The 15,838-nt window shown below is 48.8% G+C and overlaps 1 pseudogene; it reads right to left on the bottom strand.

The window, feature by feature from the left end:
• LOC107110830 overlaps nt 1-15,838 on the bottom strand; it is a 23,877-nt pseudogene that overhangs the window by 1,956 nt on the left and 6,083 nt on the right.

A 15,838-nucleotide genomic window follows, 5' to 3' on the forward strand; every position in this document is an offset into this window, starting at 1 on the left:
GAGCATTCAAAAGGTTTCTCCCCTGTGTGAGTTCTCTGATGCCATTGAAGAGTGCTACTCAGACTGAATCTCTTTCCACACTCTGAGCATTCAAAAGGTTTCTCCCCTGTGTGAGTTCTCTGATGCCATTGAAGAGTGCTACTCAGACTGAATCTCTTTCCACACTCTGAGCATTCAAAAGGTTTCTCCCCTGTATGGGTACTTTGGTGCAGTTGAAGAGTGCCACTCTGACTGAATTTCTTTCCACACTCTGAGCATTCAAAAGGTTTCTCCCCTGTGTGGGTTCTTTGGTGCTGTTGCAGATGACCATTCTGACGGAATCTCTTTCCACACTCTATGCATTCAAAAGGTTTCTCCCCTGTGTGCGTACGTTGGTGCAGTTGAAGAGTGTCACTCCGACTGAATCTCTTTCCACACTCTGAGCATTCAAAAGGTTTCTCCCCTGTGTGGGTTCTTTGATGATTTTGAAGAGCGCCAATCTTACAGAATTTCTTTCCACACTCCGTGCATTTAAATGGTTTGTCCCCTCTGTGAGTTCTCTGATGCCACTGAAGACTGCTTCTATGACTAAATCTCTTTCCACACTCTAAGCATTCAAAAGGTTTCTCCTCTGTATGGGTACTTCGATGCAGTTGAAGAGTGCCAGTCTGACTGAATCTCTTCCCACACTCTGAACATTCAAAAGGTTTCTCCCCTGTGTGGGTTCTCTGATGCTGTTGCAGATGGCAACTCTGTCTGAATCTCTTCCCACACTCTGAACATTCAAAAGGTTTCTCCCCTGTGTGGGTTCTCTGATGCTGTTGCAGATGGCAACTCTGTCTGAATCTCTTCCCACACTCTGAACATTCAAAAGGTTTCTCCCCTGTGTGGGTTCTCTGATGCTGTTGCAGATGGCAACTCTGTCTGAATCTCTTCCCACACTTTGAGCATTCAAAAGCTTTCTCTCCTTTGTGTATACCTTGGTGCATGAGGAGCTGTATTCTCTTTCTGCAGTACTTTCCACACTGAATGGATCTACTTCCCTTCATTACTCTGTCCTTTGGGAAGTGTACATTGCACTTTCTTCTATCTCGCTTCTCAATCATATGGCCACCTATTTTTCTCTTAGGTCTCCCTCGATTCCTAATGTTTTCTTTCAAGTCTTCGTTTTTAACTCTGTCTGGGATTTTCTGATGATGTTCCTCACCCTCCTCATTCCTCTGATCATCCTCTGCTGGAATAAACAGAGAGATAGTGTTAGCACCTGGGAGGGCTGGTAAGGTCCAAAGGCATCTAAGTGACTGCCGAAGGAAAGGAGTGACAACACTTTGTCCTCCTCCAGCTTGGCTGATCTTAACCACCTCAGAATATCCTCAGAATATCTAGTATTTAAGGATACCTCTGTCAAAAGTCCCTGTCCCAACCAATGTTCCCTCTAAGCTGTGGAATCTTGTGAGCAAAAACTCTACATTGTGAGCTACTGGCATTAAAGTTGTGAGCAAGCAATTTGGCTACTGCATAAATCAGTTTGCTCTGAAGCCATCCTTCCTGAGCTGAGACAAAAATGTGTGAGCCAGAGGCTAAAAACTGTAAGCTAGCTCACACTAACTCAGCTTAGAGGGAACACTGGTCCCAACCCTTACCCAATGGGTAAGTACTTTTAGTTACAAGGAATGTGTGGCAAAACGAAGTTACAAAATACCAGAGAGAGACTAATTCTCAACCTGGTCTTGGTATGCGCCACCAGTCCTTTCTGATCAAAAGAGCGAGTCTCCTGGCTCCTCAAGAAAAGTCAGCCCTGCAGAGTGGGACTGCAGACTGAGTTTCCAAACACAAAACACTTAGCTGGTAGGTGGTCAAAGGTTAAGGCTCTGGATAAAGGCTTTGAGGTCAATGAAGGAAAAACCCACGACAGAATAAAGATATAGTTATTTATTTAAGGTGCAAGAATATTCAACCAAGACTAGACCGTGAAGGAAATAAAACAACCTAAAGCATAGCTAAAACATAGAATCAAGGTTCCAGTTACCACTCTGGTTCATCATAGGAAATTAGTTCCAGCAGGACACTGCCACAGGAGATGGTGGCGGCTACAAGCATGGAAAGCTTCAAGAGGGAACTAGATAAGCATATGGAGCAGAAGTCCATCAGGGGCTATTAGCCACAAGGTATAGATAGGAACTCTCAGGCTGGGGCAAGGGATGCTTTGTATTCTTGGTGCTTGTGGGGGGGGGGGCAACAGTGGGGGGGGGGCTTCTAGTGTCCCGGCCCCACTGGTGGACCTCCTGATGGCACCTGGTATTTTCGGCCACTGTGTGACAGAGTGTTGGACTGGATGGGCCATTGGCCTGATCGAACATTGGCATCTCTTATGTTCTTATGATGGTCAAGGCTTTAGCCCTTCCAAGCAGCAATCACGTGGGATGCCATATCGGGAGCTGTCCAACCACTGACATACTTCTGTGCCGAGTGGCCACCCAGCTCTGCACTGTTGTGCCTCAGTGCAACGACTAACTAGATTTATGGGAAAGGTCTCTGATTGACCCCAGGCCCGTTGGACCAATTGGACACCGGAGAGATGATGTGACTCTCTTTTGGTTGCTAGGCACATGACATCCGAGGATGGACTGGGGGGGGGGGGAAGAAATGAAAATGTACTGCAGATATCCCTCACCCATTCCCAAACAGGTACCCATAACTTTAGTTGTTTGGAATGTGCTCATTGGAACTTGGTACACGCTAGCACTTCAGCTGCAAACAATTAGGCTAGCAAGGTCCCTGTGTTCCAACTGTCTCCGACTATCTCTGGGAAGATTTCTGGAGGCCTCAATGCAGCCTGAACTAAAGATGTTATTTCACGAAGCAAAGCAAGGAACCATTTTTCTTTGCAACCTCAGCCCCTCAAGCAGGCTTCCCAAGTACTTACCGTGATTCAGTGGGGGACACAGACGTCCTCGCAGGATCATTCCTGCAGGGACAACAGACGCGCTGCACCATGCCGTCGCCAGGAAGTGACGCCGGGTGACGCTCTGGCAATGGGGCTGGAAACTCGATGGTACCATAGTTTTCAGTCCCATTGCCAAAGCATTGCCCAGCGTCACTTCTTGGCGACAGCATGGTGTGTTACAGGGAGGAATGGTCCGGCCGGGGAGCATGTTTTCCCCGCCAGATCACGGTAAGTACTTGGGAACCCTACCCTCAAGAGCTACAACTCAGCTCTTGACCAGAAGATGTTTCTGAGCCTCCAGATTTCAGGCCCCTAGAAGGCCGCCCTCCCTCCTTACACCCAGTGGGGTGTATGATTGTACTGTAGTATGGATGGGGATATATAATGATTTTTTAATTCAGATTATTCATATACTTATATTTTTCTGGTTTTATGGATTTTTATATTAAGATTTTATTAGGATTTAATAAAAGCCTATTAAGTTGCAGGGCCTCTCCTTTGTAGGTTAGAGTGTCTTTTTAGCGGATGCTAGCAGAGAAGAAGTGAATATTCTTTTTCTTCTTCCATGTTGTTTGGCTGAAATAGCTATCTAGCTGTCTGGTGTTTTTCACAGGCCTCCAGTGTAGTATTGCTGATACAGCAGAAGACAGGCTTTTCCACAGATGTCTTTGCTTGAAGTGTAGAGTTCACGGTTTTAGTTGTTTGGGGTAAAACTCTACAGTGTCTGGGTCAAAAAGGGCTTTCGTTTCATATCAGAAAACAACACCTTTTCGTCTGCGTATGAAGAATCCTTGGGTATTATTATTAAGGTTAAGTGAAAAGAACATTTAAGATATCATGTAGGCACACCTTTTCCTGTAACTGACCAATGAATCAATGACTACTCAGATGATTTCTGGACATTATCTTCCTGACTATGTCATTTGGGGTATAAAGTTTCATGTACTTCCTGATATTGCTAAGAAAGCAGTCAATTTTTGATAGGCTGGTATGGCCTAACTGTTTTCAATTGTTTAATTGCAATTAAATAATCAATGAATATTCCTCCTCGTTTTGACTTCTCTTTTTTGGCTTGGGAATCTATTTGTACAACAGTCACACATCAAATTTGGCTCAGAAGTTAATCAGAAACCCCCTATTTCTTGCCTGTTCCCTTGACGTAACTGTAAAGGATACTCACTCTCAGCCAGCTCATCTGGGAATGAAATATGCTCTTCGGATCCTCTTGAGGAATTCTCCAGTGTTTCTTGGGATGCAAGGCTGTTGTCTGTCTCCAACGTAGTCTCTCTCATACTTCTGGCTTTTTTTTGCAGAGACAGAGAGGGTATTTATTTATTAATAGTATTGCAGTGTTTGGTTAGCCATCTGGCAGCCAGAACTTGAGTTCCTAAGATGGTCTGGCAGCCAGAACGTACTCTTCAGTGTTGTGCACAGCTAGGTGGTAAACCAGAGTTGTTTTTTAGACAAGGGATGATTAAAAGGTGGTTTTGTCATCACCTGACTCTGCCTCATGGCCCTGGTGTTCCTTGGAGGTCGGCCTTCCAATACTAGCCACGGTCAACCCTACTTAGCTTCTGAGATCTAACACAATTAGGCTAGCCTGGGCTATTCAGCTCAGTGCAAAGAGAAAGTGAGCATTCTTATATGGGGAGGGAAAGAAACTCAAAAGTAAAAAGTCTTCTGGAAGGATGGAACATCAAAGCTCACAACCCAAACCAGTACAAAAGGAATCGATCTGTGAGGCCAAGCGCCCTAGTTCCCCCAAGGGTTAACATGGCTCTTAAGAGGCGTAGTCCGACTTGCAGGTGTTTGTGATTTGACTCTCCCTGCAACTAACATCCTTATCTTTTTCAAGGCCAGACTCCAGAATGTGGTCATTGGTTAATCGTGAGAACCTGTATCCAGTTGTGTAACCAGGAGGGAGGGGGGGTTAGGAGGGTGCTGACAGACTCTGGAAAACTCCTCAAAGGAGGACCCTGGATTGGGTCGTTGGGAACACCTGACCCTAGAGAAATAGAAAGTATAATATGGGTATAGAGCACAGAGACTTTACACTAACTGTATACTCGTGCCATTCTAGTACGCCTTGATATTTTCTTCTTTCATCACAATGAACCATTTTATGTAGAATAACTTAGGCTAGAAGTGGAATACTTAGGCTGCAACAAGAGGTGCCATCCAATAACAAATACTTCATGTATTAGATAGAACGGTTAACTTTTCTTGTTTTTCTGTTGTTGAGCTGCAGAAACTGTCCTGTTTAGTGATCTTATTTTTGAATACTTAAAAAACCTATATAAACACACACACACAAACATATATATATATATACACACACACACATATATATATACACATATATATATATACACACACACACATATATACACACATATATATACATACACACACACATATATATATATATACACACATACACACACACACATACATATATATATATATACACACATACACACATATATATATGGGTCTCCTTTACTTGTGGGCACTCTCCTCGTGAACCGACTGAACTGGGTGCTGCTCAGGTACAAAGAGGAGTGACCCAGGGGGACCCAGGCTTCAGTTCTAGACAGGATCATTTCCAGATCACAGGCAGAGCCGATGTTTGTAATTCTTTCTGGGGGGAAGGGTGTGTTGTAAGGTTGTCAACAGAGAAATGAGGATCTGGCCCCTTCCAGAGTCCCCATTTACCTCAGGCCACGACACCATCTCTGGCTTGGATGAGGGCCACAACACCGGCATCAGTTGCCCTTGGGCAAGTACACACCCAGGAACACAGGAAGCTGCGTTCTACGGAATCAGAACCTTGGTCCACTGAAGTCAGTATCGGCTACTCAGCCCAGCAGTGCCTCTCCAGGGTCTCAGGCAGAGGTCTTTCACATCACCTCCTACCTGATCCTTTGGACTGAAGATGCTGGGCATTGAACCGGGGACCTTCTGCATGCCAAGAAGATGCTCTGACAGTGAGCCACAGCCCCTCCTCAGATAGCGGGACAGGCCTCAGAACGGTGTATTGCTTTTCGATATTTTGATTCATTCCTCATCACAAGGGCATCCAATTGCACCTCTGGCACTTATGAAAGATCCTTACCCAGAAAGGCCACATTCCCGTAGTTCTCCAGCATGACCTCCCTGTACAGAGCTCTTTGTCCCGGATCCAGCAGGGCCCATTCCGCCTCGGTGAAATGGACGGACACCTCCTCAAAGGAAACGGGACACTGAAAGAAAAAGCAGATTCCCTCCTCAGAGATCACGCCAGGCGGGCAGAGATGGCACACTGGAAGGGAGTAGTCTGGGAAGGTGCAGGATGCCTGGCTTGGTGTGGGTAAAGGGAACGGCGTTCAGGGGATCTCTTGCCCGGACACCTGGTAGAAACTGCAGGAGCAGAAGTCCCCCTGAGAAAGGAGGAGGGACCCAGGCTGTCCCCTGCTCATCTCTCCTACCTGGACTGCAGGTGCAGCAGCCGCTTCCACGCCTCTGAAGAGATGACGGCTCAACAGCCTCTCTTCACGGCCTGTTACTGAAAAAAGGGGAAAGGAAAGGTGTTTGCTTGTTTGTTCCCTGCTTCACACACCCTCTTCCCAGGGTTGTGAAACCTCGCCCTGTGTACACACAACGAATTTTTAAACCCTTTTTACTAAACTCTTGGAAAGGTAGAAAAGAAGCACCAGGTACCTATGACAATCAGGGATTTCAAATGCTGCCGTCTTCAGTGAAGCCTGTGTCTGGTCTGGGGGGAAGGAACGAAGGGGGTGGAAATGACGTTCCATGACAGGCAGCCATCCCGTTCGGCCCAGACGTGGCTTGAGAGCATCTCGAGACTCAAGGGGTAACATGAGTGAGTTCTCAGAGGGTCTCTTGGCAAGATAACGTCTCAACCAGATTATCAGCCAGAAGCAACATCCACGTTACAGAAGCCAACATTTCCCATTGGGCCCTACAAACTGGTTTTCAGAGCTCTGCTGCCCCACAAGGTGGGGGCTCCCTTTATGCACTAGGATGAATCGCTCTGCTGAGGTTAGTCAATCTTTTCTCTTTAGAGCCGCCCCGCGTTCCTCTTATGGAGGGAAGGTGAGATATTCATATTTGAAACAGTGGGAGGAACTGAGCTCCACGAAGTTGTCAAATCTCCTTTTACAGAAAACACAGTTAGTGAGCAACTGAGAGCTGCAAATTCACTCTGAGTTGTGTGGAGAAGTATTTCATTTTTCCCCCCAACCTGAACTGTCTACCCATCAAATTCAAAGTGTGCCCCTAGCACGCCCAGGCATGTTGAGTCCTTACCGTGGGGGAGGGCATCTTGGGCATGCTCCACGGCCTGTGCCCTCTGCCCTTCGTCAGAAAGCGCTCCTTCCTCCTCAGGGATTGCCGCTTCTATCTGAAACAGCAGTGAGGCAGAGGGGGTAAGAGATGGAATGGAAGAAACCAAGTGATGGGTCCTGCTCCACTCCCAGACTCTGCACCCTTCAATCAGCAGACCTGCTGAGTGATCAGCATGGAAAAGATATCACCCAGAAGAAGAGGCTGTTAAAGGAGGCGCTTAAATCTGCCATTTGGATGATTAACACTCGAACAAATGTCTGGCAGGGAAACTTTAGGATAAGGCCAGATATCGTTGCTGGACATGCCTGGAGAAAATCCCCTCACCTGTTCTGCCTGACTCAGGAGGAAACCTTCGGCCAAGGCCACCGCCTGGGAACTGCTCTCTGGCCCGCATCCTCTCACCCAGCACTGTATTTCCTGGGGCAGGAGAGTCAGGAACTGCTCCAGGATCACCAGGTCCATGATCTGCTTCTTGGTGTGCCTCTCCGGCTTCAGCCAGTGGTTGCAAAGTCCATGGAGCTGGCTGTAAACCTCTTGGAGCCCATCAGCCTCTTGGTAGCAGAACAGCTGGAAGCGTTGGCGATCTACATCTGAGGTTATGGTGTCCTTAGCCAGGGTCTCTGGCACAGCTCTTTCCCAGAATTCCATACCACTCCCAACTTGGATGGGATGGGGGCCTTTGCTCGGTGTCTTGCCAATCCCAGGTCCTCCTGGGTCCTCTTCTTCCATTTCCTTCCCCATCTCTTGGGTCACCCCAGACTGTGAGAAGATGCCTTGCCTACGAAGAGAGTCTTCTCCCTGGGGGGGACCGAGAGACAGACAGCAACATATCAAGAAGGAAATAAAAAAGAATGGAAATACACCACTGAACATCACAAACTTTCATATGCTCAGGAGGCAAGTGAGAATTGCCCTGGTGGATCAAAACAAAACTGCTTCTTGTGGTTTTCGAACACTTTGATATCATTTTGCCGTATTACCGACCGAGCTGATTTACATATGCCTCTTTGGTTCTTAGGGAAAGTTCAGGATCTCTGTTTGGCTGTTTAAGAATGTTACAAGCATAGCCTGTTATTACATTGGTTCAGTCTGTTCCATGGGCTAATTCTTAAGGTAACATGGAGCCCCAAAAGGGGTGTAGCGGACCTCCTACTCTGTGGGAATTCCTCTAGCTTCCACCCACGCTCAGCTCTGCCAGAATATTTGTCCTTAAAGCAAATAATAAGACCCCATATCTTAATAAGTCCTGCCAACCTAGCAGTTCAAAAGCAAGACATTGCAAGTAGATAAATAGGTACCACTTTGGTGGCTCTTCGGCTTTGAAACGGAGATGAGCACCACAACCCTAGAGTCGGACTCGACTGGCTTTCGAGCAAGGGAACCTTTACCGTTACCTTTTTAAGACCCCAGAAGGCTCTGGGGCTTTCTCCTTCCAAGGGGAAACAACCCTGGGAAACAGTATCCCTTGGACCTTCTTACCACTTGAAAAAACAGGGCGGATATCACGAGTCTTTCCTCCAGAGAAGAATCACACTTTTCTCCTGGCCCCTTATTTGAACTCACCCAGACAGAAGAGCCGTTTCCCACAGTCCAGCTTGTTGTGGGAACAAGCCTAAGCCCAGTCCTTGGACAGCTTTGGGTGGCTGCAAAGCATCTCACTGGTCCCCTGCTGGAGACAGTTGCGGGGAGGGAGGTTTGCCCGAGGGTCTGTACCTCTCTTGCCTGGCAAAAGGCTGCCACTTCTTCCACCCAAACCCCAGTGTGGGAGGTGGTATTTGGCAGTCTTACGGCTGCCTTTGCCAAGTCAGTGTCAGGCTTCCCCACAGCGTCAATGAAGTACACTCTTACAGGAAGGTTTTACTTTATTCGAAGCTATAGGTGCAAGTACATAATCACTGTTAGGAATGAGAGAAACGCAACGAGGATGGCAGGTTATAGTACATTCAAACATCTGAGGCCCAATTGCGGGAGTTCCCGCGCGCGCCATCAGGCCTGGAAGCCATATCGCTTTCTCACGGCTCTCCATGAGATCACCCCAGCAACTATCTAGCAGCGAACCACCTGTGGCCTTGAGAGATATACACGTTCCAGTAGCCAAGCAATTAAGCGCATCAACAGGTCTACATATGAACACTAAAGCATGTAAGCGCATACATGAGAAATGCAGGATACAGAAAGGAAAATTGGTGGCTTGCTGACAGTCAGCTGTGGAGTGAGGGGGAAAAGGCGATTCTCTCCCCGGCTGTCCACTTTGCAAAACACTGCTGTGAGTGGGTACTTGAACCCCCATCTATTTCGTTCACTGGTGTCTTTATGTCACTCACACCATGATCCTCACACTGACGTATGCCCCCGTGTCCCATTTGTTCCTCCTGGCCCTGTGTCTGTGTGTGTGTGGGGGGTGGAGACCAGGGGGTGTGGCCACATCAGCATGTCCCGCCTCTCTCTGCCTGGCTGTGGGGGAGTCACCTCCTGCTGTGATTGGGGGGGGTTTACGTTTCCATGCTCTTTGCTGGCATCGCTCTCTGCACCTTCAGAACCTGTTTTTTAAAATGTTCCCTCTCCTCTGCTGGGCAGGCCTCGGAGACCAGCTGGCAGCCCCAACTGGCCCCCCAGCGGGAAGGCATCAGGGTCTTCAGATGGGGCTGTGGGTGATTCCAAGACAGGCAGGAGTTCCCCTCCCTCCAAAGCCCTTCCTTACTCATCGAAGGGGGGAAAGACCAGCTTTTTGTTTGCTTGGAGATCAAAATGACCAGCAACAGAAGGGCAACTTTGTTCAGTCAACCTTGCTTGTACCGAAAGACACTGATTATCCCCCCCCACACACACACACACAAACCAAAACTCTGATCGCCTAGCGGTGCAAAACTGGTGCCTAACAGGGTTGTCAAGCTCCAAGTGGGGCCCAAAGTTCTACCCAAATTACAACCCACCTGCCGCTGACAGAGATCGGTTCCCCCGGAAAAAATGCCGGGGGAGGGGGCCTCTAGGTCCTTCTCCCCTTCTGAGGTGCCCCCATCCCCAAACTGGGCCTTTCCCAGAATCCACCCCCTCCCCCCCAAAAAAAAAGGTCCAGGGATTTGCCATCTGGGAGTGGCCAACCCAATGAGGGCTTCTAATGTCCTGGCCCCACTGGTGGACCTCCTGATGGCACTGGTATTTCTGGCCACTGTGTGATACAGAGTGTTGGACTAGATGGGCCTTTGGCCTGATCCAACACTGGCTTCTCTTATCTTCTTATGAAAACCATAGCTGAAAATCACCCCAGCCTCCCCTCCCTTCCAAGATCTCAAAGCTTGTCCTCTGCCCCCTTAATTCTGAGTAAACCTTCCTGGGACCCAGCTGCAGGGCCTTTTCCTGCTCTTGCATATCTGAAGCTCCTCCTTCTTCTCACTCCCCATTCAGAAGCAAACCCCCCCCCCAGGAGAGCTTCCTCTTTTCCACCACCACCCCTTCTTCGGACACTCTAGAAAATGGCTCTGTAAGTTTAACCCTTTCAGTGCTGCAGAGAAAGGAAAATGTGGCTCAAGTGGTTAAGACGCTGAACTGCAGGCGGTGGAAGGTCAGTAGTTCAGCAGTTTGAGACCCGAGTGCTGCATGACGGAGTGAGCTCCCGTCTCTAGTTCCAGCTCCTGCCAACCTAGCAGTTTGAAAGCAAGAAATTGCAAGTAGATAAATAGGTACCACTTCGGTGGGAAGGTAACAGCGTTCCTTGGTGTTTAGTTGTGCCGGCCACATGATCATGGAAACGTCTTCGGACAGCACTGGCTCTTCGGCTTGGAAACAGAGATGAGCACCGCAACCCTAGAGTCGGAATCGACTGGCTTTCGAGCAAGGGAACCTTTACCTTTTTACCTCTCCATGAGGAGCTTCAGCCAGGCTGCTGTAGTGGGGCTGCTCTGGAGAAACTCTGCACGACGGTTGCGCTCCCAGAGTATCAGAAAAAGGGAGGCTGAGTCTGGGTCCCGGCTACTTATTCATCCCCCTAGTATACGTACCGTAAAAGTCAACTGTGGGGAGGGGTTAGATTATTAGATGATGCTATTCATTAAACAGACGGGTGCAGGTTATTGACTTTATATTTGCAGCATGGAGATAAAATTCACGATCTCAGGTGTGACCAGAAAAAGTGCCTCTCTGGGAGTTTTTAACAATATTTATGGGAGGGAAGGGACAGAGCCCGGATTCTGAGGACACCCCTCCCCTGTTCAAGCCCTTGCTCTGTCCCTGGGAGGAAACTCTCCACCTGCAGCCCCAGAGACAGGAGGAGGAGGAGGGAGATCCCTGCCTGGGAAGAAGAAAAGCCTCTGGCAGGAAGGAGCTCCTTCCATCTCAAGAATTGTAGCTTCTGTCTTCATGGATGGTCCCAGCATTTGAAACAGCAGCGAGGGAGAGGGGGTAAGAGATGGAATGGAAGAGAGCAAGCAAGGCGTCCTGCCCCACTCCCGGACTCTGCACCCTTCGATCAGCAGGCCTGGTGAGTTATCTGGAGGGAAAAGATATCCTCTAGAACAGGGGTGGCCACATGTGGCTCTTTCACACATATTGTACGGCTCCCAGCAGGGCGGCTGGGGAAGTGAAGGGGAGACATGCCTCCCCGATTGGTCTTCTCTTTCCCAGCCAGTGTTCCTCTCCCTGGGTAGGCTTGAGGTGGTGGTGGTAGGAGCAGAGAAAGAAAGCAACTGTAACTTTTAATGTGTTCTCAAAGGCCCCCCCCTGCCAGCTTGGAGAAGGCATTTCTCTCTTTAAATCCCTTCTCCAAACCAAGCCAGCTGGCGTGGGGGCAGGAGGGCTTAGAGGGGGCAGGGGGGGGGTTGGAGGACACGTTTAAAGTTAAAGTTGTTTTCTTTCCACTTCTCCCTCTCCCATCATCTATTCTCTCTCTCTCTCCAGTTTGGTGTAGTAGTTAAGTGTGTGGACTCTAATCTAGGAGAACCGGGTTTGATTCCCCACTCCTCCACTTGCACCTGGCTGGATGACCTTGGGCAAGCTGTAGTTCTGATAAGAGCTGTTCTTGAAAAAGAGCAGTTTCTGTCAAGAGCTCTCTCAGCCCCACCAACCTCACAGGGTGTCTGTTGTGGGGAGGGACTTTTTCTCTTTCTCCTTTTCTTCCTTCCCACTTCCTCCCCAACTATTTGCTTTCTTTGTTTCTCTCTCTCTTTCCCCCTTTCTTCCTCCCTCCCCTTTCTATTTGCTCTCTTTTAAATTTTCTTTCTTTTTCTCTCTTCCTTTGTCTCTCTCTCTTCCTTCCTTCCTTCCCCCTCCCCATCTATTTGCTTTCTTTGCTTCTCTCTCTCTCTCTCTGACAAATAAATGTCATTAGCAAAAAATTAAATATCATTATCAATATCTGTTTCTACCCATTTTGTCTCATTTAATGTTAATACAAAGCAAATTTGCATATTTTTTCAATAAAAACATGTGTGTAATATTTGTCCATGTCTGGTGGCTCTCAAACATCTGACATTTATTCTATGTGGCTCTTACATTAAGCATGTTTGGCCACCCCTAATCTAGAAGATGAGGCTGCTGAAGGGGTTCTTAAATCTTCCATTTGGATAATTAACACACTGACAAAGTTCTGGCAGGGAAACTTTAGGAAAAGGCCCGATATCATTGCTTGAACTGGACATACCTGAAGGAAATCCCCTCACCTGTTCTGCCTGCCTCTTCTCCTCTGCCTGACTCAGGAGGAAACCTTCGGCCAAGGCCACCATCTGGGAACTGCTCTCTGGCCCGCATCCTCTCACCCAGCACTGCATTTTCTGGGGCAGGAGAGTCAGAAACTGCTCCAGGATCACCAGGTCCACGATCTGCTTCTTGGTGCGCCTCTCCGGCTTCAGCCAGTGGTTGCAACGGAACAGCCGGAAGCGCTGGCAATCTACATCTGAGGTTATGTTGTCCTTAGCCAGGATCTCTGGCAGAGCTCTTTCCCAGAATTCCAAAGCACTCCCAGCTTGGAGGGGACGGGGGCCTTTTCTTGCTGTCTTGCCAATCCCGGGTCCTCCTGGGTCCTCATCTTCCATCTCCTTCCCCTTCTCTTGGGTCACCTCAGACTGGGAAAAGATGCCTTTATTCACTGGACTGTGAAGAGAGACTTCTCCCTAGTGGGACTGAGACAGACAGCAATGGGTCAGAAAGGAAATAAACAAGAAAGGAGATACAGCACTGAATATCACAAACCTTCATACACTCAGGAGATGAGAACTGCCCAGCTGGATCAGAACAAAAGTGGCTCTTGTGGTTTGTAGAACAGTTAAATATCATTTTTTTTGGTCACATTAAAGATGAACCTATTTTAGACATGCCTCTTTGGTTCTTCAGGAAAGTTTAGTATCTCTCTTTGCCTCTTTAAGGGTGTTACAAGCTTAGCCTCTCATTACATTGGTTCAGACTGTCCCAGGGGCTAATTCTTAAAGTAACGTGGAGACCCAAAAGGACAAGTGGGATTGGGACTCCTTGACCATTGTACGTATCTCTTCAACAGGACTGAAGTGTTAGGCCAGAGACCTGTCCAAGCACCCAACTGAGGGGAAGGGGCAGGAATATGTCTGTGAGAAAAAGAATCGGCTGAGATCGGGAGAGAAAAGCAGACAGGTCTGGCTGAAGAATCTTGAGGCATGCTCCCTCTGAGCCTTTGTTGTGGGGTAGGGGACCCCCTGCTCAGTAGGAATTCCTCTGGCTTCCATCCGTGCTCAGCTCTGCCAGTATATATGTTATTAAAGCAAACAATAAGACACCAGAAGGACCCCAGGACTTTCTCCTTCTAAGTGGAATCAATCCTGAGAAACAGGATCCCTTGGAGCTTCTTACCACTTGAAGAAGCAGGGCGGATATCATAAGTCTTTCCTCCAGAAGAGAATCACACTTTTCTCCTGGCCCCTTGCTCGAACTCACCCAGGCAGAAGGACCATTTCCCAGAATCCACTGTGAGAGCAAGCCTAAGCCCAGTCCTTGAACAGCTATGGATGGTTACTAAGAGTCCTGCTGTGACGGGGTGGGGGGTTGGTTGGTCCCGTTTCTATGATCTTTGCTGGCATGGCTCTTTGCACCGGCACAGCCAATTTTTAAAATGTTCCACTCCTCTGCTGGGCAGGCCTTGGGCACCCGGTGGCAGCCCCATCTGTTTGGTGTAGTGGTTAAGTGTGCAGACTCTAATCTGGGAGAACTGGGTTTGATTCCCCACTCCTCCATCTTAGGGTGGGGCTGTGGGGGATTCCTAGATAGGCAGGAGTCCCCTTCCCCCCATAAGCCCTTTCTTGTCTTGCTAATATAAAGGGGGAAAGACCAAGATTGTTGCTTTTTTTGCTTGTTTCGAGATTAAAATTACCAGCCACAGAAGGGCACTTTTGTTCATTCCACCATCCCTATACTGAAAGACACTAATATTCGCTTCCCCCCCGGGTCTTAGGGTGGGGCTGTGGGTGATTCCTAGATAGGCAGGAGTCCCTTTCCCCCCATAAGCCCTTTCTTGTCTTGCTAATATAAAGGGGAAAAGACCAGGGTTGTGTTGTTGGTTTTTTTGCTTGCTTTGAGATTAAAATTACCAGCAACAGAAGGGCACTTTTGTTCATCCCACCTTCCCTATACTGATTTCCTGGTCTCTCCCCCCCCCCCCCCCAAACAAACAAAAAAACCCGAACACTGATTTCACAGCGGTGCAAAACTAGCGCTAAACACGGTTGTCAACTCCGGGGGGGTTATCCCTGAAATGCAACCCACCTGCCGCCGACAAGAGATCACTTCCCCTGGAGAAAATGGCTGTGGGGCGGAGGGGACCCCACTCTAGGGCCTTGTTCCCATCTGAGGTCCTCCAGTCCACAAATCTGGGCCTTTCCCAGGACCCTCCCCCCCAAAAAAAGTCCAGGGATTTGCCACCCGGGAGTTGCCAACCCGATGCAAACCATGGCGGAGAACGGTCCCAGCCTCCCTCCCTTCCAAAAATCTCAAAGCTCATTCCCCCGGCGCCTTACTTCCGAGTAAACCTTCCCGGGATCCGGCTGCACGGCTTTTCCCGGCTGTTGCATCGCTGAATCCCCCTCCTGTTCTCTCTCCCCATTCAGAAGGAAACCCTCCCCTCCACAGGAAGCAGTCTTTCCTCTCTTCCGCCCCTCTCCTCCCTCGGCCTCTCTAGCAAACGGCTCCGTGGTCTTAACCCTTCCAGTGCTGCAGACAAAGGGGAAACGCGTCCCGCCCTCTCCAGGAGGAGCTTCGGCCGGGCTGTCATCAGCGACGCCTCGTGGTGACGAATGGGGCTCCTCTGGAGTCACTCTGCACGGGGGTTGCGCTCCCGGAGGATTCCCCTGCTGTTCAGGCGTCTCAGGAAAAGGGGAGGCTGAAGCCGGGTTCCTGTATAAGGACCACGAAGCTCAATTTGGGGGAAGGGGGCTTACATTGTTGTCAGATGACGCTATTCTTTAAATAGGGAGGAGTGCAGACGACTGACTTTCCTCTATTGCCCCGCGGAGAGAGAATGCAGGACCTTGAAGGCGAAATATGGTTCTGAACCATATTTCTGGGAGGGAAAGGAGGACCCCGAGAATGGAGGCCGGATTTGGGGGGGGG

This window comes from Gekko japonicus, unplaced genomic scaffold, assembly GCF_001447785.1.
Source record: "Gekko japonicus isolate JY-2015 unplaced genomic scaffold, Gekko_japonicus_V1.1 scaffold76, whole genome shotgun sequence".
NCBI lineage: Eukaryota > Metazoa > Chordata > Lepidosauria > Squamata > Gekkonidae > Gekko > Gekko japonicus.